Source organism: Poromitra crassiceps (assembly GCF_964638095.1).
Source record: "Poromitra crassiceps genome assembly, chromosome: 7".
In the NCBI taxonomy this organism is placed as follows: Eukaryota; Metazoa; Chordata; class Actinopteri; order Beryciformes; family Melamphaidae; genus Poromitra; species Poromitra crassiceps.
In genome coordinates this window covers 4,042,416-4,066,276 of record NC_139628.1, presented here as the reverse complement: position 1 = coordinate 4,066,276, position 23,861 = coordinate 4,042,416, and positions in this window count along the sequence as shown.

The following is a 23,861-nucleotide window of genomic DNA, read 5'->3' as shown; positions in this document are numbered from 1 at the left end:
TTTAAGGGGGTCTGAATACTTTCCGAACCCACTGTAACTTACAAAATGTAATATACTACATATTAGTAGTTACTTTAATTTGAAGTTACTTTACAATATTACTTTCTGTGTAGAGTAACTCATTACTTATTACACTACTTTTGCAGTATTTTTACCAAAACAGCAGCAGCAGAATGACATCGCCACCCCGGAACATCCCGAAAAATAATTTCAACCACCTTGAAGTCAGTGTAAACAATCCAAAATTCTAAATGTTATTATTTTCTTTTGTTATTGTCATCTATAGTGGCAGAGCCAGATTAACACCCCCAGGGTGCCCCGGGGCACTGAAGCTCCCAGGGGCCCCCCTACCCATCGTCCGGATGTTTGGATGTTTTTTCGCCATATTTAGAGGAATATCTCATTTTAAATTAACATTAGTATTATACTGTTATGTTATTATTCCGTTTCTGAGATTCAGTTTCTCACTCACTCATAGGCGATTCTAGGCTTTGCAAAGAGGTAGCACCAGCAGGATAAAGATATTAGTCTGACTGGGGGGTTTCTAAGGGGGGCTGTGCCCCCCCTGGACAAAGAAATTTTGTACATTTTAAAGTAAAATGCATGAATTTGATGCACTCTGAGAGCAAAAGGAAGAGGCTAATCTTCACATTAATATCCTCTTCACTGTGCTGTGGCTTTACAATGATGAAAAAATAATTGACACTACATTTCCAATAAAAAACAGCAGAGGGTGCCGCAGCACCACAAGCACCCCCACTTCCCGCGCCCCTGGTCACCACTTGCCAACAGGCATCCAATGAGACTAAATCATCAGACTTAATCTTCTTGGAAACACATTTTATTTTGTCCTGTTTGGTCTTAGATTTGTGTCATAGTTCTGTGGAGCCCAACATGAGCCCGACAAAAAAAAAAAAAAAAAAAAAAAAAATTGGAGGGCCCCTTCACCCCGAGGGCCCCGGGGCACCTGCCCCGGTTGCCCTATGGTTAATCCGGCCTTGTATAGTGGTTATTTGCATAAAAACACAGTTTGTGTGTGCTCTGATTAAAAAAATAAATAACTCAATTTGTAACTTGAGTTACTTGTCAAAGTAACTGGTATAATATTACAGAAATCCTATAAGTAATAAGTTATATTACTGAGTTACTGCTAAAAGTAATATATTACATGTAATATGTTACTTTTGTAATGAGTTACCCCCAACACTGCATGAAACTGCTCACAACTAGGTCTGTGTTACCTTGGGTAACCGGGTCATTATTTCTGGAAAGAGACATTGCCGTTGAGTTTTTCAAATGTATGTTTTTGACGTTTGGAGCACCACAAGCCGAGTGCCATCCAGTTCCATTGTATTGGAGAAAGGGCAGAAATCTCTACGCCTGATATCTCCAAAACTCAGCAACTCACACCAAAACAATGTAGATGGATAAATAGCACTACATGTAAGAGGAAAAACATGTAATTTTGGATTTTAGGGTGAGCTGTCCCTTTAACATGACAAGGTTAACAGGAAAAAGGTTACACACATCTTGCTTACGTTTATGTGAGATATATTTCATGATGCAAACTCAAAGACAAAGATGAAATAAAGACGATTGGAATGACGGTGTAAATGGATAAACTGCAGTGTGTGTGTTAAAGAGGCACTAAAATACCTATATGCACTTTGTTGTACATCGTTTCATCTCAGTTGTCAAATTTTGTGAAACTGACACCATTGCAGTGAATGTTTTGCATTATAGCGGTATTTCCTCTTCTTCAGTGACAAATATTGTGGTGTATCAGAGGAATTGTCTTGCAATGTATCGAGTACAGCAGAATTGCTGTATCGTGATACCATCATTATCGTCGGCAACGTATCGCGACGTTTCATATTGTCAGTCGCAACGTGTCCTTTTTATAGAAATGGCCACCCTGAGCTAATAGCTAACTGAAGCTAACAGCTAACTGAAGCTAACAGCTAACTGAAGCTAACAGTTAACTGAAGCTAACAGCTAACTGAAGCCTGGTGCAAGCTGGTTCTGGGTCAATGCCAGGTGACATCACATCCACGTGCCTCTCTCCCAGAGGTCAGGAGGCTCCTTAAGACTTGACCTTATTTAGTCTACACAGCACACACACACATACACACTCTCTCTCTCATACACACACATTAACAGTACATGCTGTAATAAATAAAAACATCCTAGCATCTATAAAGTCCACCTTGAGAATATATATGTACTGTATATAGAAGTGATTGTGTTTAGATATAGATTTATCATCATGTATACCCATACGGAAGAGGCATATATACACATATATGGACATACATCCGACACAAGGTCCACATATATGTCACCATACATGTACATGTATGCACTTTGCATACAAACCCACCTGAGATATATGCATATATATGTGAGGATCATATATGTGATCCAAATATATATTGACATATATGATCATATAGGCAATTAACATATATGAGTACTCCCATACATGTGATCATATATGCTCATGTAAGTAATGGACGTATAGGATTATTCTAGCATATGTTTAGATATATGTACATATAAGCAATTAACATATAAGAATATTTCTACATATTTCCGCATATATGCAAATACAAGCAACACACATCTATGTTATTCTCTTGCATATCAATATATGTGTGCATATGAGCATTAAACATATATGATTATTATTACGTATGTCAACATATGCTCATATAATCAATTAACATATGCGGATGTTTGCATACATGTAATCATATATGTTTGTGTAAGCATTGGACATATAGGGTTAAACTTACATATGTCTACACATATGTGCATATCAGCAATTAACATATAATAATTTACTTACATATGTAAGCATGTATGCTCATATAAGCAATTAACATATATGAGTATTCTCATACATGTGATCATATATGTTAATTCAAGTAATGGACATACAGGGTTATTCTTGCATATGTTTAGATATATGTACATATAAGCAATTAACATATAAGAATATTTCTACATATTTCCGCATATATGCAAATGCAAGCAACACACATATATGTTATTCTCTTGCATATCAAAATATGTGTGCATATGAGCATTAAACATATATGATTATTATTACGTATGTCAACATATATGCTCATATAATCAATTCACATATGCGGATGTTCGCATACATGTAATCATTATGTTTGTGTAAGCATTGAACATATAGGGTTAAACTTACATATGTCTACATATATGTGCATATCAGCAATTACCATATAAGAATTTACTTACATATGTAAGCATGTATGCTCATATAAGCAATTAACATATATGAGTACTCCCATACATGTGATCATATATGCTCATGTAAGTAATGGACATATAGGGTTATTCTTGCATATGTTTAGATATATGTACATATAAGCAATTAACATATAAGAATATTTCTACATATTTCCGCATATATGCAAATACAAGCAACACACATATTTGTTATTCTCTTGCATATCAAAATATGTGTGCATATAAGCATCACGCATATATGATTATTATTACGTATGTCAACATATATGCTCATATAATCAATTAACATATGCGGATGTTCGCATACATGTAATCATATATGTTTGTGTAAGCATTGAACATATAGGGCCCTATTCTCCCACAGGCCTTCGGCACTAAAACGGGCCTTAACCGCAAAAAAACGTGCCTTGCGCCTGTTTTGGGACGATATCAATATGGCTTTACGCTGCCAAATGCGCTTTAGGCCGAATGGGCGTGGCGCAGTCCCAGAATGGGCCAAAGTGGGCGTGTCGGCCTTAAATCTCGGCGTACTGATATCTTGGCACCTGCCTTAAATTTAGCGCTTTGCGCCTTTGAAAACCAGGCCTATTCACTGCGCCAGTGCACTTGTGCCTCTCCCCTGTCACCCTTCTCTGTCTCTCTCTGAAACCAGGCCTATTCAGTGCGCCAGTGCTCTTCTGCCTCTGAGTCACCCTTCTCTCTCTCTCTCTGACTCCCTCGCTCAAACAGACACAACACATAGGCTATGTGTTGTGTCTGTTTGAGCGAGGGAGTAAGCAGCACCCAGCTTCCCATAGGAAATAGCAGTTGTAAGTTTACTGCCTGTGAATGTCCACTCCCAGCATGCAATTGGGTCCTCCATTTCGCTACTAAATAGCAACTAAATGAGCCGAAATAGATATAAAAGGTAGATCTAAAATAATGTGTAATGGTAAGACAACCTGCAATTGTCGAACATTTCAATATTGGACCAAATAAAACATGAAATGAAACACCACCCTATGTGAAACATATATGTCCTCTTGAGCCTATATATACCCTGTGTGGATTTAACGTGATTTAGGTAAGTGACAGCGGAACGCGCTTCGGAAGCTTCTACTGTCATCTGCTATACTGTGATGTGCGCTCCAATAACTTCGCCCTACTCCACATTTAGTTTTACAATAAAAACACATTTATGCAATGACTTTACATAATGTAGGGTATATTTATGTGCATCATTCTACCTGCAGCAGGGGAGAGAAAACGATATCTTTCTGGACAAACTTTCACCAATCTAATAGGCTATATTTTTCTAGCTGATGCGTTTAGTACATTATTTTCACTTTGATCTTGCTATAGTGTAGCGTATTTACATGCTTGCAGTATTGAAACTGCAGTTAGATTGGTTTGAGAAGCATAATAATATGGAATAATAGCCTATAATGCAGACAGACAGGCTGGATGAAGGGAGGGGGGGGGGGGGGCAGAGCGTTTGGCTTTCGTCTGGTTTTGCGGGATCACTGGAATTGGAGCTAAAAAGGCAAGCGTGCGATTCGTTTATTGCACTTATCCAATGAGCATGACGGTGCATAATTTTACGCCTAAAAGGCGTGGTTGTAATGCTTTGGGCTGCATCTAGCGCCAGCACGACGATATCAAGTGCGCCTTTCCACGCCCACTGCTTTGATCTGCGCCTGCCGCTCGGCCTAGAAACTGCGCCGATGCAACGATAGGGGCCATAGGGCCCTATTCTCCCACAGGCCATCGGCGCTATTACGGGCCTTAACCGCAAAAAAACGTGCCTTGCGCCTGTTTCGGGAAAATAGCAATAGGCTTTAGGCTGCCAAATGCGCTTTAGGCCGAATGGGCGTGGCGGAGTCCCTGAATGCGCCGAAGTGGGCGTGTCGGCGCTAAATACCGGCGTATTGCTATCTTCCAGCCATCTTCCGACCTGGCCTACTTTTAGCGCTTTGCGCTTTTGAAAAGCAGGCCTAAAGCAGGATTCTGTGCACCGGGGACAGGAAAGTGAATGGAGAATACAATATATAGAAAAAAATACTTTAGAATACAATAGAATATAAGATTGCAACCCTTCTCAGGCTTTGGGTGAAGCTGTAATGCAGTTTCATAAATTTAGTTTAGGCTATCATAATAATCCCCATTTATGTGTAATATAGCTCTACGTTTTATTACCCCCCCCCCCCCCCCCCCCGAAATTAGCTAGGCTACTAATATTACTAATATTCCTAATTAATATGTATTATTATTTCATTCAGATAATTGACATTATAGGCATGTACCGTAAAATACCAATTAGAAGCCGACTTCCAAATTGCCGCGGGTCCCATATATAAGCGGGGTCTGGATACATATTTTGTACATAAAAGCAGGTCCCAATTTGACGCCCGGTTAGTTTTTTCAATGTTTTCTTTTTACCTTTGCGACATCCTGTTGAATGCATCTCCCAAACACAATGAAGAAGAAAAATCGGATGAAGAATACGAACAACGAGGAAACGGGAACAACGAGGAAAAAAAACACATGCACGAAACTTGCTGATCAAAATTCGTTTTCCCTCAACATCTGATGATTCTGAAAATTGTGTAGGCATTTCCTGAAGATTTTTATACACTAAAACCGACATCTCTGGTGTAATAATTATTTTGAGAAATGTGCCTATGGTATATTTCCCTGCCAGCGGGCATAGAAGTCCGCTTCTAATTGGTATTTATTTCACCGCTCTTTCACATGTGCGCTACTGAAGAGGGTGCTCCGTGAGTGATGAACAGCGGAGGAGGCAGCGCATGCAACAAATAATCTGCTCACATGATGATCATGTTCTCTCACCTTCAGCGGAGAAAGTTTAGTGGTAAATACCGGTAGGTCACAGTTCAGCTCAAATTTTATTTGATTTCATGTACAGGCCAGAACTGGCATGCAATGTGCTCTGCTGCGCTGAGAGGGAGGCGCGGCTCTCCCCATAGACAAGCAATCGTGTGGGGTGCTGACTGTAGCCAACTCATTAAAATAAATGGTTTAAATAAACAATTTCATACTATTTACAATCTTTGCTGAGCAATATTTTTGTACAAAAATAATTAAAGCAGGTCCCAAACTGCCGCAGGTCCCATATTGACGCGGGGTCTGGCTACATATTTTGTCAATTAACGCCGGGCTAATAATTGGTATTTTACGGTATTTACATGCTTGCAGTATTTTAACTGCAGTTAGATTGGTTTGAGAAGCATAATAATATGGAATAATAGCCTATATATGGAGATAGACAGACCGGATGAAGGGAGGGGGGGGCGGCGGAGCCCTTGGCTTTGTCTGGTTTTACCGGATTTGTCCAGGAATTGGAGCTTAAAAGGCAAGCGTGTGTCTCTTCCCTGCAATTCTCCAATGAGCGGACAATGCATAATTTTACGCTTAAAAGGCGTGGTTATAATGGTTGAGGCTGAGTTTAGCGCCGATACCAAGATATCAAGTGCGCCTTTCCACGCCCACTGCTTTGCGCTGCGGCTGGCGCTCGGCCTAGAAACTGCGCCGCTGCAACGATAGAGCCCATAGGGTTAAACTTACATTTCAATCATGAGGGGCCAGTCGGTAAGATTTAACAAACTTTATTTAGCAATCGGCATGCATGGCAAATACTTTGGCGCATGATTCCATTAGCCAGTGGCGCTGCTCTTGAGGCAAGAGGAGGGCATCTGCTTAGGCTAGGAGATCCGTGCCCGCAGATCTCAATTAACCTCCGGTAATCAGATCTTCCTTTTGGGGGATCTCCTAGCCTAAGCAGATGCCCTCCTCTTGCCTCAAGAGCAGCGCCACTGGCTAATGGAGTCATGCGCCAAAGTATTTGCCATGCATGCCGATTGCTAAATAAAGTTTGTTAAATCTTACCGACTGGCCTCTCATGATTGAAGTGAGGTCTCTAGACCATAGTTCAAGCAGTAGGCCATTCGTGCATAATCTAATCCGATCACCCCTGACGTCATTCAAGTTCTAGTATGACGTGGTCAGTCAAAGTCTTAGTATGACGTCCGTAATGACGTCAGATATGACGTCAGTTAATTCTCATATATATAGCAAGGGTTCTACGTCACCTCTCTCTCTCTGGCCGATCATAACAGCAGCAGCTTCACAGCAGTCCATCTCCCTTGAGCCCTCCTCCGGAGCGTTGTTTTGCCCCACCCACCTCCCCAGTCCGCCACCAACGAGTCGTGACTCCTGATCCCCCACGGGGGGGGGATCTCCTAGCCTAAGCAGATGCCCTCCTCTTGCCTCAAGAGCAGCGCCACTGGCTAATGGAGGGGGGGATCTCCTAGCCTAAGCAGATGCCCTCCTCTTGCCTCAAGAGCAGTGCCACTGGCTAATGGAGTCATGCGCCAAAGTATTTGCCATGCATGCCGATTGCTAAATAAAGTTTGTTAAATCTTACCGACTGGCCTCTCATGATTGAAGTGAGGTCTCTAGACCATAGTTCAAGCAGTAGGCCATTCGTGCATAATCTAATCCGATCACCCCTGACGTCATTCAAGTTCTAGTATGACGTGGTCAGTCAAAGTCTTAGTATGACGTCCGTAATGACGTCAGATATGACGTCAGTTAATTCTCATATATATAGCAAGGGTTCTACGTCACCTCTCTCTCTCTGGCCGATCATAACAGCAGCAGCTTCACAGCAGTCCATCTCCCTTGAGCCCTCCTCCGGAGCGTTGTTTTGCCCCACCCACCTCCCCAGTCCGCCACCAACGAGTCGTGACTCCTGATCCCCCACGGGGGGGGGATCTCCTAGCCTAAGCAGATGCCCTCCTCTTGCCTCAAGAGCAGCGCCACTGGCTAATGGAGTCAGGAGTCACGACTCGTTGGTGGCGGACTGGGGAGGTGGGTGGGGCAAAACAACGCTCCGGAGGAGGGCTCAAGGGAGATGGACTGCTGTGAAGCTGCTGCTGTTATGATCGGCCAGAGAGAGAGAGGTGACGTAGACCCCTTGCTATATATATGAGAATTAACTGACGTCATATCTGACGTCATTACGGACGTCATACTAAGACTTTGACTGACCACGTCATACTAGAACTTGATTGACGTCAGGGGTGATCGGATTAGATTATGCACGAATGGCCTTCTGCTTGAACTATGGTCTAGAGACCTCACTTCAATCATGAGGGGCCAGTCGGTAAGATTTAACAAACTTTATTTAGCAATCGGCATGCATGGCAAATACTTTGGCGCATGACTCCATTAGCCAGTGGCGCTGCTCTTGAGGCAAGAGGAGGGCATCTGCTTAGGCTAGGAGATCCCCCAAAAGGAAGATCTGATTACCGGAGGTTAATTGAGATCTGCGGGCACCGGTAGTTGGTTGTACTTTTCTGGCCTTCGACCTTTTTTAACGACTTATGGCTACTTGCGGCTGGCGCTTCCCAACTCGGTCTGGCCTTCGATCTTGACCCCCCTACTTGCGTTGCGGCTGGCGCTTCCCAGCTCAGTCGGGCCTTGCGCTCCGCACGACTTGGCCTTCTGACTGACCCTGACTCTCTCTCTCGACTCTCTCTCTCCCCCAAAAATGATCCGGGAGATTTACTGCGCCTACTGGGCGCTGTGCTTTTCGGGGAGCCACCACCAACGAGACATTTTGGCACGGAGCCCGGGACACTGTTTGTTGCCATGCTCGCCGATTGAGGAAGGAGGGTTCTTTGGGCCACGGTATGGCCGCCTGCTCCGGGCGGGTGTAGCTGGAGAGCTGATGAAGACCAGCTGGAGCGTCCTCTTGAGGTGCTGGATGACTTAGGGGTTGGTGACTTAGTGACTTAGGGGTTCCCAACTTGGCCTGGGTGACTTAGAGATTTCCCGACTGGGAGCTGGACTTGGATGACTTAGGGGTTGGTGACCCGACTTGGCCTGGGTGACTTAGTGGCTTCCCAACTTGGCGCTGGGGCCAGTCTGAGGCCTGAGCCTGATGTAGCGAGCCATGGGGAGTAGATTGTTTCCAGGAGTTAGGATGACTTAGGGGTTGGTGACTTAGTGACTTAGGGGTAGGTGACTTAGTGACTTAGGGGATGGCTTAGGGGTTGGTGACTTAGTGGCTTAGGGGATGACTTAGGGGTTGGTGACTTAGTGGCTTAGGGGATGACTTAGGGGTTGGTGACTTAGTGGCTTAGGGGGTGATTTAGGGGTTGGTGACTTAGTGCCTTGGGGGATGACTTAGGGGTTGGTGACTTGGTGGCTTAGGGGCTGGTGACTTAGTGGCTTAGGGGGTGACTTAGGGGTTGGTGACTTAGTGGCTTGGGGGATGACTTAGGGGTTGGTGACTTGGTGGCTTAGGGGTTGGTGACTTAGTGGCTTAGGGGGTGACTTAGGGGTTGGTGACTTAGTGGCTTGGGGGATGAACTTAGGGGTTGGTGACTTGGTGGCTTAGGGGATGGCTTAGGGGTTGGTGACTTAGTGGCTTAGGGGGGTTGGTGACTTAGTGGCTTAGGGGATGACTTAGGGGTTGGTGACTTAGTGGCTTAGGGGTGACTTAGGGGTTGGTGACTTAGTGGCTTAGGGGATGACTTAGGGGTTGGTGACTTGGTGGCTTAGGGGATGGCTTAGGGGTTGGTGACTTAGTGGCTTAGGGGGTGACTTAGGGGTTGGTGACTTAGTGGCTTGGGGGATGACTTAGGGGTTGGTGACTTGGTGGCTTAGGGGTTGGTGACTTAGTGGCTTAGGGGTTCCCAACTTGGCCTCGGTGACTTAGTGACTTCCCGACTTGGCGCTGGACTTGGATGACTTAGGGTTGGTGACTTAGTGGCTTAGGGGATGACTTAGGGGTTGGTGACTTAGTGGCTTAGGGGATGACTTAGGGGTTGGTGACGTTTAAAGATGGGATGATCGGATCGCAGACCAGGTAGATTGTCAATCAACTCGCTTTATTTAATCAAACACGAGGGACACCTACAGTACATGTGGTGTTTTCAAAGCAATGTAAATCAATATTTCTTGTTTGGTGGGGGGCGGGTCCTTTGCGGGCAGCGGGAGCGGGGGTGGGCGTCCCCGCAGGTGCTACATGCGTGCAGGAAATTACATTTGGGATATGTGCACACGTTTTCATTGAAATATCTGCAAAGGTAGTCGGGGGAATGGGCATGCACCTGGGAGGACCCGCTGGTGTCGGGCGCCCAGGAGGGGGCGGGGCTGGGGGCGGCGCCGGAATGAAAGGCCGCCTTTGGGCAGAATTGTGCAGAGTGCCCCGGTTCGCGTCACGAGCAGCAGGTGTTCACCGGCCGCCCGCTAACCAGCGACATGAAGATCTGCATGTCCATAATGGACCAGTTAAGCCGCGTATTAGCCCGGGTGATCATCAGGGCGGCTTTAGCGGAGAATGCTTTATGATACTGGTAGAATAATTTACCGTGGTTGGAGTAGAGGTCCACTATTAGCGCTATATATAAATCTAGCTCGTGGCGGCGCTCTGGGTACACCTCACAGATCACGTCGCGGTAGACGCCGAACGTGTTCAGGAAGTCACATAGGGAGAGGTCTTTGGACAGGCGGGGGTCGGACGACTTTAAGTAGACAGGGCCATCTGGGTCACCCCCGACCTTCCTTTTGCACTCGGGGGATGGCAGGAGTATGCTAACTAAATTGATGTCTCTGCCCTTCAAAATCTGGGATCTCAACCTGGGAGACACATCGGCACAGGGAGAAACAAAAGGCATACCAAATGAGATGGCGGGCGTGGCGGACGCCAGGGTGTTCGTCTGGGCGGGTTGGGCGGTGGTGAGGAGCACGACGGCTTGCTGCGTGGGCGGGGGCGGGATCGGCTGCTGCGCTGGCTGGGCTGTGGCGAACGTGGGGGGAAAGGGGGGGGGGGTTTCCAGGGCCCTCAGGCGAGCATCCACTGATCTGCTAGCATCTAGCAGGGACAGCAGAATGGCTCTTGACGACCCCTGTCGGCTCGGCGGAGCTGCGAATGGTGCCGTTTCCGCTTCCGGGGCGGCGGCCTGGAGGTCAGTGCGACCAGGAAGGACATGGCGTCTCGCGGTGGCCCCGCGGCCTGTATTTCCCCGGCGTCTCCCCGCTCTCGGAGCGGCTGCCTCTGCTGATCTTCGTCCGCGGCCTCTCGCACGTCCGCGCCGAGCGGCCTCCCCCTCTGGCACGCTCGCGCGCGTTCTTGGGCGACCGGGCGCACGCGGCACTTCGTCATCTGCTCTCCTTCCAAGGGCCGTCGCAGTGGCGCGCCCCGTGCCACGGGAACGCGCGCCGGGCCCTTTCATCGTGGCTGCGTTGGCGGCCTGTGGTCCGGCCGCTTCGCCAACGTCTTCATCAGACGTCTCGGAAAGCAAGAACGCACCGTGGCCGATCTGGAACGGGGTCTCGTTGGCTGAGCTGCTGTCGCTGTCCATTGACTGCTCTGGCTCGGAGCTCGACATGCCGGGAATGGAGTGGGAAGCGTTTGAGGAATATGCGGGGAATATCTGCGTTGGATTTCCACGGGTAGAGGAGGCTTGAGGATGCTGATTCGGTCTCCGGATATGGTGCAAAACAACGCTCCGGAGGAGGGCTCAAGGGAGATGGACTGCTGTGAAGCTGCTGCTGTTATGATCGGCCAGAGAGAGAGAGGTGACGTAGACCCCTTGCTATATATATGAGAATTAACTGACGTCATATCTGACGTCATTACGGACGTCATACTAAGACTTTGACTGACCACGTCATACTAGAACTTGATTGACGTCAGGGGTGATCGGATTAGATTATGCACGAATGGCCTTCTGCTTGAACTATGGTCTAGAGACCTCACATGTCTACACATATGTGCATATCAGCAATTAACATATAAGAATGTACTTACATATGTAAGCATGTATGCTCATATAAGCAATTAACATATATGAGTATTCTCATACATGTGATCATATATGTGCATGCAAGTAATGGGCATACAGGGTTATTATTGCATATGTTTAGATATATGTACATATAAGCAATTAACATATACAAATATTTCTACATATTTCCGCATATATGCAAATACAAGCAACACACATATATGTTATTCTCTTGCATATCAAAATATGTGTGCATATAAGCATTAAACATATATGATTATTATTACGTATGTCAACATATATGCTCATATAATCAATTAACATATGCGGATGTTCGCATACATGTAATCATATATGTTTGTGTAAGCATTGAACATATAGGGTTAAACTTACATATGTCTACACATATGTGCATATCAGCAATTAACATATAAGAATTGACTTACATATGTAAGCATGTATGCTCATATAAGCAATTAACCTATATGAGTATTCTCATACATGTGATCATATATGTTCATACAAGTAATGGACATACAGGGTTATTCTCGCATATGTTTAGATATATGTACATATAAGCAATTAACATATAAGAATATTTCTACATATTTCCGCATATATGCAAATACAAGCAACACACATATATGTTATTCTCTTGCATATCAACGTGTGCATATAAGCATTAAACATATATATATATATATATATGTGCATATAAGCATTAAACATATATGATTATTATTACGTATGTCAACATATATGCTCATATAATCAATTAACATATGCGGATGTTCGCATACATGTAATCATATATGTTTGTGTAAGCATTGAACATATAGGGTTAAACTTACATATGTCTACATATATGTGCATATCAGTAATTACCATATAATAATTTACTTACATATGTAAGCATGTATGCTCATATAAGCAATTAACATACATGAGTATTGTCATACATGTGATCATATATGTTCATGCAAGTAATGGACATACAGGGTTATTCTATTATGTTTAGATATATGTACATATAAGCAATTAACATATAATATTGTTTCTACATATTTCTGCGTATATGCAAATACAAGCAACACACATATATGTTATTCTCTTGCATATCAAAATATGTGTGCATTTAAGCATTAAACATATATGATTATTATTACGTATGTCAACATATATGCTCATATAATCAATTAACATATGCGGATGTTCGCATACATGTAATCATATATGTTTGTGTAAGCATTAAACATATATGGTTAAACTTACATATGTCTACACATATGTGCATATCAGCAATTAACATATAAGAATTTACTTACATATGTAAGCATGTATGCTCATATAAGCAATTAACATATGAGTATTCTCATACAAGTGATCATATATGTCCATGCAAGTAATGGACATACAGGGTTATTCTTGCATATGTTTATATATATGTACATATAAGCAATTAACATATAAGAATATTTCTACATATTTCCGCATATATGCAAATACAAGCAACACACATATATGTTATTCTCTTGCATATCAAAATATGTGTGCATATAAGCATTAAACATATATGATCATTATTACGTATGTCAACATATATGCTCATATAATCAATTAACATATGCGGATGTTCGCATACATGTAATCATATATGTTTGTGTAAGCATTGAACATATAGGGTTAAACTTACATATGTCTACATATATGTGCATATCAGCAATTAACATATAAGAATTTACTTACATATGTAAGCATGTATGCTCATATAAGCAATTAACATATATGAGTATTCTCATACATGTGATCATATATGTTCATACAAGTAATGGACATACAGGGTTATTCTCGCATATGTTTAGATATATGTACATATAAGCAATTAACATATAAGAAAATTTCTACATATTTCCGCATCTATGCAAATACAGGCAACACACATATATGTTATTCTCTTGCATATCAAAATATGTGTGCATATAAGCATTAAACATATATGATCATTATTACGTATGTCAACATATATGCTCATATAATCAATTAACATATGCGGATGTTCGCATACATGTAATCATATATGTTTGTGTAAGCATTGAACATATAGGGTTAAACTTACATATGTCTACATATATGTGCATATCAGCAATTAACATATAATAATTTACTTACATATGCAAGCATGTTTGCTCATATAAGCAATTAACATATGAGTATTCTCATACATGTGATCATATATGTTCATACAAGTAATGGACATACAGGGTTATTCTCGCATATGTTTAGATATATGTACATATAAGCAATTAACATATAAGAATATTTCTACATATTTCCGCATATATGCAAATACAAGCAACACACATATATGTTATTCTCTTCCATATCAAAATATGTCTTCGTATAAGCATTAAACATATATGATTACTATTATGTATGTCAACATATATGCTCATATAATCAGTTAACATATGCGGATATTCTCATACATGTAATCATATATGTTTGTGTACGCATTGAACATATAGGCCCCTATCGTTGCATCGGCGCAGTTTCTAGGCCGAGCGGCAGGCGCAGATCAAAGCAGTGGGCGTGGAAAGGCGCACTTGATATCGTCGTGCTGGCGCTAGATGCAGCCCAAAGCATTACAATCACGCCTTTTAGGCGTAAAATTATGCACCGTCATGCTCATTGGATAAGTGCAATAAACGAATCGCACGCTTGCCTTTTTAGCTCCAATTCCAGTGATCCCGCAAAACCAGACGAAAGCCAAACGCTCTGCCCCCCCCCCCCCCTCCCTTCATCCAGCCTGTCTGTCTGCATTATAGGCTATTATTCCATATTATTATGCTTCTCAAAGCAATCTAACTGCAGTTTCAATACTGCAGGCATGTAAATACGCTACACTATAGCAAGATCAAAGTGAAAATAATGTTCTATGCATCAGCTAGAAAAATATAGCCTATTAGATTGGTGAAAGTTTGTCCAGAAAGATATCATTTTCTCTCGCCTGCTGCAGGAAGGATGATGCACATAAATATACCCTACATTATGTCAAGTCATTGCATAAATGTGTTTTTATTGTAAAACTAAATGTGAAATAGGGCCAAGTTATTGGAGGGACATCAGAGTATAGCAGATGCCATTAGAAGCGCGTTCCGAAGCGCGTTCCGCTGTTACTTCTCTAAATCACGTTAACTCCACAAGGGGTATATATAGGCTCAAGAGGACATATATGTTTCACATAGGGTGGTGTTTTCATTTCGAAGTTTTATTTGGTCCAATATTGAAATGTTGACAATGGCAGGCTGTGTTACCATTACACATTAATTTAGAACTACCTTTTATATCTATTTTGGCTCATTTGGTGGCTATTTAGTAGCGAAATGAAGAAACACAATGCATGCTGGGAACTCAGAGAGAGAGAGAGAGAAGGGTGACAGAGAAGAAGCAGTGAAGGCAGAGAATAGGCCTGCTTTACAAAAGCGCAAAGCGCTAAATGTAGGCCAGCTCCCAAGATATAACTAGGCTGGTATTTAGCGCCGACACGCCCACTTTGGGACTGCGCCACGCCCATTCGGCCTAAAGCGCATTTGGCAGCCTAAAGCCTATTGCTATCTTGCCGAAACATGCGCAAGGCACGTTTTTTTGCGGTTAAGGCCCGTAATAGCGCCGATGGCCTGTGGGAGAATAGAGCCCATAGGGCCCTATTCTCCCACAGGCCATCGGCGCTATTACGGGCCTTAACCGCAAAAAAACGTGCCTTGCGCCTGTTTCGGGAAAATAGCAATAGGCTTTAGGCTGCCAAATGCGCTTTAGGCCGAATGGGCCTGGCGGAGTCCCTGAATGCGCCGAAGTGGGCGTGTCGGCGCTAAATACCGGCGTACTGCTATCTTCCAGCCATCTTCCGACCTGGCCTACTTTTAGCGCTTTGCGCTTTTGAAAAGCAGGCCTAAAGCAGGATTCTGTGCACCGGGGACAGGAAAGTGAATGGAGAATACAATATATAGAAAAAAATACTTTAGAATACAATAGAATATAAGATTGCAACCCTTCTCAGGCTTTGGGTGAAGCTGTAATGCAGTTTCATAAATTTAGTTTAGGCTATCATAATAATCCCCATTTATGTGTAATATAGCTCTACGTTTTATTACCCCCCCCCCCCCGAAATTAGCTAGGCTACTAATATTACTAATATTCCTAATTAATATGTATTATTATTTCATTCAGATAATTGACATTATAGGCATGTACCGTAAAATACCAATTAGAAGCCGACTTCCAAATTGCCGCGGGTCCCATATATAAGCGGGGTCTGGATACATATTTTGTACATAAAAGCAGGTCCCAATTTGACGCCCGGTTAGTTTTTTCAATGTTTTCTTTTTACCTTTGCGACATCCTGTTGAATGCATCTCCCAAACACAACGAAGAAGAAAAATCGGATGAAGAATACGAACAACGAGGAAACGGGAACAACGAGGAAAAAAAACACATGCACGAAACTTGCTGATCAAAATTCGTTTTCCCTCAACATCTGATGATTCTGAAAATTGTGTAGGCATTTCCTGAAGATTTTTATACACTAAAACCGACATCTCTGGTGTAATAATTATTTTGAGAAATGTGCCTATGGTATATTTCCCTGCCAGCGGGCATAGAAGTCCGCTTCTAATTGGTATTTCACCGCTCTTTCACATGTGCGCTACTGAAGAGGGTGCTCCGTGAGTGATGAACAGCGGAGGAGGCAGCGCATGCAACAAATAATCTGCTCACATGATGATCATGTTCTCTCACCTTCAGTGGAGAAAGTTTAGTGGTAAATACCGGTAGGTCACAGTTCAGCTCAAATTTTATTTGATTTCATGTACAGGCCAGAACTGGCATGCAATGTGCTCTGCTGCGCTGAGAGGGAGGCGCGGCTCTCCCCATAGACAAGCAATCGTGTGGGGTGCTGACTGTAGCCAACTCATTAAAATAAATGGTTTAAATAAACAATTTCATACTATTTACAATCTTTGCTGAGCAATATTTTTGTACAAAAATAATTAAAGCAGGTCCCAAACTGCCGCAGGTCCCATATTGACGCGGGGTCTGGCTACATATTTTGTCAATTAACGCCGGTATTTACATGCTTGCAGTATTTTAACTGCAGTTAGATTGCTTTGAGAAGCATAATAATATGGAATAATAGCCTATATATGGAGATAGACAGACCGGATGAAGGGAGGGGGGGGCGGCGGAGCCCTTGGCTTTGTCTGGTTTTACCGGATTTGTCCAGGAATTGGAGCTTAAAAGGCAAGCGTGTGTCTCTTCCCTGCAATTCTCCAATGAGCGGACAATGCATAATTTTACGCTTAAAAGGCGTGGTTATAATGGTTGAGGCTGAGTTTAGCGCCGATACCAAGATATCAAGTGCGCCTTTCCACGCCCACTGCTTTGCGCTGCGGCTGGCGCTCGGCCTAGAAACTGCGCCGCTGCAACGATAGAGCCCATAGGGTTAAACTTACATATGTCTACATATGTGTATATCAGCAATTAACATTTTTTACTTACATATGTCAGCAGGTATGCTCATATAAGCAATTAACATATATGAGTATTCTCATACATGTGATCATCTATGTTCATGTAAGTAATCCAGGGTGCAGCAGAGAGACTGGTTGGAGGGGGCGTGAACATTTCTCCAGAATTTGCATGGAAGTCCCATGATGCATTTGGGGCAGAGATTAGGGATCTAATATGGTTAATAACTCCACAGGATTTAATTTATGAAGCTTTTAAATTATATATTTGGAATCAGCTTCTAAATCATATATAATATATAATGTTTACACTAAAACCATAATATAGACTATGGGGCATTTTAATGACTCCACTGTCAAAAAACCCTTATTTTTCAATCTCATGCACACTGGACAAACCTTGAAAATATCCAGTAGTGCTGGAAGTCTTGCACAAAACTAACCATTTTTATGGTGGGTTTCACTTCTGAGATGTTGTTCAATCAAAAATAATTTGGAAAATTATATTTCTTTTAATTAGATATGTGTTTTGATTCCATACATGTTCATATATTGTGATATATATGCACATATATCCTGGATATATAGGTGGATATATGTCAAATAGAGATAAATACATACAGTTATACACAGGCAATAGTCATATATGTTCATATAAAATAAAACATATATGTATGTATAGTTATTATTCATATATAGTTTTATACCATATATGCCCGTATAGTGTCAATGCATACAAATGTACATATAATTAATTGCCATATGTGTCCATATACAATCTATACATGTATGCACATATATAATTATATAGGACAAACATATATGGACCATATATGAAACGTTCCAATTCCATACATGTTCATATATTGTGATATATATGCACATATATGCACATCTATCCTGGATATATAGGTGGATATATGTCGAATACAGATAAATACATACAGTTATACACAGGTAATAGTCATATATGTTCATATAAAATAAAACATATGTATGTATAGTTATTATTCATATATAGTTATATATGTATTAACCATATATGCCCGTATACTGTCAATGCATACAAATGTACATATAGTTAATTGCCATATGTGTCCATATACAATCTATACATGTATGCACATATATAATTATAAAGGACAAACATATATGGACCATATATGAAACGTTCCAATTCCATACATGCTCATATATTGTGATATATATGCACATATATGCACGCATATCCTGGATATATAGGTGGATATATGTTGAATACAGGTAAATACATACAGTTATACACAGGTAATAGTCATATATGTTCATATAAAATAAAACATATATGTATGTATAGTTATTATTCATATATAGTTTTATATGTATTAAGCATATATGTCCGTATAGTGTCAATGCATACAAATGTACATATAATTAATTATCATATGTGTCCATATACAATCTATACATGTATGCACATATATAATTATATAGGACTAACATATATGGACCATATATGAAACGTTCCAATTCCATACATGTTCATATATTGTGATACATATATGCACATATATCCTGGATATATATGTGGATATATGTCGAATACTTATATGAACATATACTACATACTACTATGTTTACTACATATATGTGTATATATGCCTCTTCCGTATGGGTTTGAAGTCCACAGCATGTAGACTCCAGGTGAAGAGCTCCACTCCAAAACGTTACACAGCCCGTTTGGAACAGAGACGACCAGCGCTCAGTCTGCCCGTGAAGTTACGGCATCGTCTGATTGGTTCATCTCGCTCATATACTTTGGTTGGTTTGGCCAGGTGAGAACGATGTCGCTCCGACCTGAAACCCAGAGTCCCAGTCCTGTGGTGCGGTTTGGTAATCCAACCACAGGGTTTCTACACATTTTCAATTAAAAAAATTCCATAATTTTCCCAGACCTTGATTTGTTTTGAAATGCGACTGTATAGATGCAGATTGTTCTTCACAGCCACAAATATCATCATATGTGAGATGATTGGCAGGGTTCCTACACGCTTTCCATTTTAAAATTCCATATTTTTCCAGGCAGAGCGTATTTTCTTGACTGGATTTGGTTTTGGTCAGTATTTAATACAATGTATGTAGGGCTGCAACAAATGATTATTTTCATTATCGATTAATCTGTTGATTATTTTCTCGACTAATCGATTAGTTGTTTGGTCTGTAAAACGTCAATCAATATTCACATTTATGAAGCTGGAAGCAGAGAATTTTCATTTATTTTTATTTTTTAGATATTAGTCCAAGATGATGATATAAGATGATTATAAAAAATAGTTGGCAATTCATTTTATGTCGATGGCACCTCCCTTGTCAGCAGGTTTAATGATCACATCTTTAGAATTCATTAGCTTTGTTAATGCATTTTTCTCTTTCATTAGCTCTTTTAAAGAAGAATTTCGGTTTTTTTTAACCTGGACCCATCTCCTGGCATTAATTATGATTTGGCCACTCAGCCAGCGATCTCCGTGGCGTTTCTGGCCGTCCTAGCGTTGTTTTGAGATCAATAGCGTCCAAGTCAGTTGTAAAATGGAGCTGACTTGGGGCCAAGTGTGAGCCTGTCTTTCCTGCATCTAAATAGCTATTTTTATTCCCGTTTTCGCCAAATATCGTCATAATCTGATCCCTCAAGAACCACCACAGTGATATTTCGCCAAAGGCTGTTTCCTGGAGTCGCACAGGGATCAAATTACCTCAAACGTGATCTCGGTCACCAAGTCTCGTGAAGGCCCGCGATACTTTCCTGCCGACTGGCCAAGTACAGGAGGACGCTTTGCGGTGGTGGTTTTAGCGTAACCTATGTGGGGTTTGGCGTAAAATATTGTTAAAATCGTATCGTATCGTATCTTTATCGTGAACCCAGTATCGTGATACGTATCGTATCGTGAACTGAGTGTATCGTGACACCCCTAGTAGAAACTGAACACGATTTGTGACAGTAGAAACTGAAAATGATCATTTGTGACAGTAGAAACTGAACACGATGATTTGTGACAGTAGAAACTGAACACGATTATTTCTAACAATAGAAACTGAACATGATGATGTGTGACAGTAGAAACTAAACATGATGATTTCTAACAATAGAAACTGAACATGATGATTTGTGACAGTAGAAACTAAACATGATGATTTGTGACAGTAGAAACTGAACATGATGATGTGTGACAGTAGAAACTGAACACGATGATTTGTGACAGTAGAAACTGAACACGATTATTTCTAACAATAGAAACTGAACATGATGATTTGTGACAGTAGAAACTGAACACGATTATTTCTAACAATAGAAACTGAACATGATGATTTGTGACAGTAGAAACTAAACATGATGATTTGTGACAGTAGAAACTGAACACGATGATGTGTGACAGTAGAAACTGAACATGATGATGTGTGACAGTAGAAACTGAACATGATGTGTGACAGTAAAAACTGAACACGATGATTTGTGACAGTAGAAACTGAACATGATGATGTGTGACAGTAGAAACTGAACATGATGATTTGTGACAGTAGAAACTGAACATGATGATGTGTGACAGTAGAAACTGAACATGATGATGTGTGACAGTAGAAACTGAACATGATGATTTGTGTAGAAACTGAACATGATGATGTGTGACAGTAGAAACTGAACATGATGTGTGTGACAGTAGAAACTGAACATGATGATGTGTGACAGTAGAAACTGAACATGATGGGCTCTATTCTCCCACAGGCCATCGGCGCTATTACGGGCCTTAACCGCAAAAAAACGTGCCTTGCGCCTGTTTCGGCAAGATAGCAATAGGCTTTAGGCTGCCAAATGCGCTTTAGGCCGAATGGGCGTGGCGCAGTCCCAAAGTGGGCGTGTCGGCGCTAAATACCAGCCTAGTGATATCTTGGGACCTGGCCTACATTTAGCGCTTTGCGCTTTTGAAAAGCAGGCCTATTCTGTGCCTTCACTGCTTCTTCTCTGTCACCCTTCTCTCTCTCTCTCTCTGAGTTCCCAGCATGCATTGTGTTTCTTCATTTCGCTACTAAATAGCCACCAAATGAGCCAAAATAGATATAAAAGGTAGTTCTAAATTAATGTGTAATGGTAACACAGCCTGCCATTGTCAATATTTCAATATTGGACCAAATAAAACATCGAAATAAAAACACCACCCTATGTGAAACATATATGTCCTCCTGGGCCTATATATACCCCTTGTCGAGTTAACGTGATTTAGAGAAGTAACAGCGGAACGCGCTTCGGAACGCGCTTCTAATGGCATCTGCTATACTGTGATGTCCCTCCAATAACTTGGCCCTATTTCACATTTAGTTTTACAATAAAAACACATTTATGCAATGACTTGACATAATGTAGGGTATATTTATGTGCATCATCCTTCCTGCAGCAGGCGAGAGAAAATGATATCTTTCTGGACAAACTTTCACCAATCTAATAGGCTATATTTTTCTAGCTGATGCATAGAACATTATTTTCACTTTGATCTTGCTATAGTGTAGCATATTTACATGCTTGCAGTATTTAAACTGCAGTTAGATTGGTTTGAGAACTTAAGCATCATAATATGGAATAATAGCCGATATATGGAGACAGACGGGATGAAGGGAGGTGGGGGGGATCAGAGGCTTGGGTTTCGTCTGGTTTTGCGGGACCAGTGGAATTGGAGCTAAAAAGGCAAGCGTGCGATTCGTTTATTGCACTTATCCAATGAGCATGACGGTGCATAATTTTACGCCTAAAAGGCGTGGTTGTAATGCTTTGGGCTGCATCTAGCGCCAGCACGACGATATCAAGTGCGCCTGTCCACGCCCACTGCTTTGATCTGCGCCTGCCGCTCGGCCTAGAAACTGCGCCGATGCAACGATAGGGGCCGATGTGTGTGACAGTAGAAACTGAACATGATGATGTGTGACAGTAGAAACTGAACATGATGATGTGTGACAGTAGAAACTGAACATGATGATTTGTGACAGTAGAAACTGAACATGATGATGTGTGACAGTAGAAACTGAACATGATGATGTGTGACAGTAGAAACTGAACACGATGATTTGTGTAGAAACTGAACATGATGATTTTTGACAGTAGAAACTGAACACGATGATTTGTGACAGTAGAAACTGAAAATGATCATTTGTGACAGTAGAAACTGAACACGATGATTTGTGACAGTAGAAACTGAACATGATGATGTGTGACAGTAGAAACTGAACACGATGATTTGTGTAGAAACTGAACACGATGATTTGTGTAGTAACTGAACACGATGATTTGTGTAGAAACTGAACATGATGATTTGTGACAGTAGAAACTGAACACGATGACATGATGATGTGTGACAGTACAACCTGAACATGCTGATTTGTGACAGTAGAAACTGAACACGATGATTTCTAACAATATAAGGTGAACATGATGATTTGTAACAATAGAAACTGAACATGATGTGTGACAGCCGAAACTGAACATGCTGATTTGTGACAGTAGAAGGTGAACACGATGATTTGTGACAGTAGAAACTGGCCGTCATGATGTGTGACATCCCTGCTTTAAGGGGTATAACTCATACTTTAGGGCTTATATACTATATGATATACTATCTTGGCTGAACATCATTCCAATCAAAGTTACAAAATTCCATTTTTCATTTTATTTTACTTTTGTTTGTGCCTACAAAGAAAATGTAACATTGTTCTCCCCTGGAAGTGATTTTGGTATAGATGGCCCATTGTATTTAAGCAAGCAGTATTCTACCATATAGTGAAGCCACAGAACAGTAAAGAGGATATTAATGGGATGTGTAGTTCTTCATAGCCTCATTCATTTTGCTGGTCTCAAAGTGCACCAGATTGATTCATTTTACTCTAAAATGTACAACATTTTTCATCCCTTGATCTGGCTGGCTACTCAGAAATTTGGGGAACCCTGATCTGTGCCCACTTCTAAATCCCCTCTGATGTGAAGGGCAAGGGGAGGGAAGGAATATGTAGCTGCCATTGTTTAAGGCATTTGACACTTAATCACATTTTAATTTCAAAACTTTCAGTGTTCTTAGGTCGCTGCATCAGCTCCCAGTGCCACAGAGCTGATTTTTGAATTCTGCTCCTTGTCTGCAAATGAATGTCTTAGCTCCAAAACAAGACAAGATAAGATTGCACTTTATTTTCCTCTGGGGGAAAATTCAGGTTTATGATCAAATAAAATACAGTGCATATTGTAGAA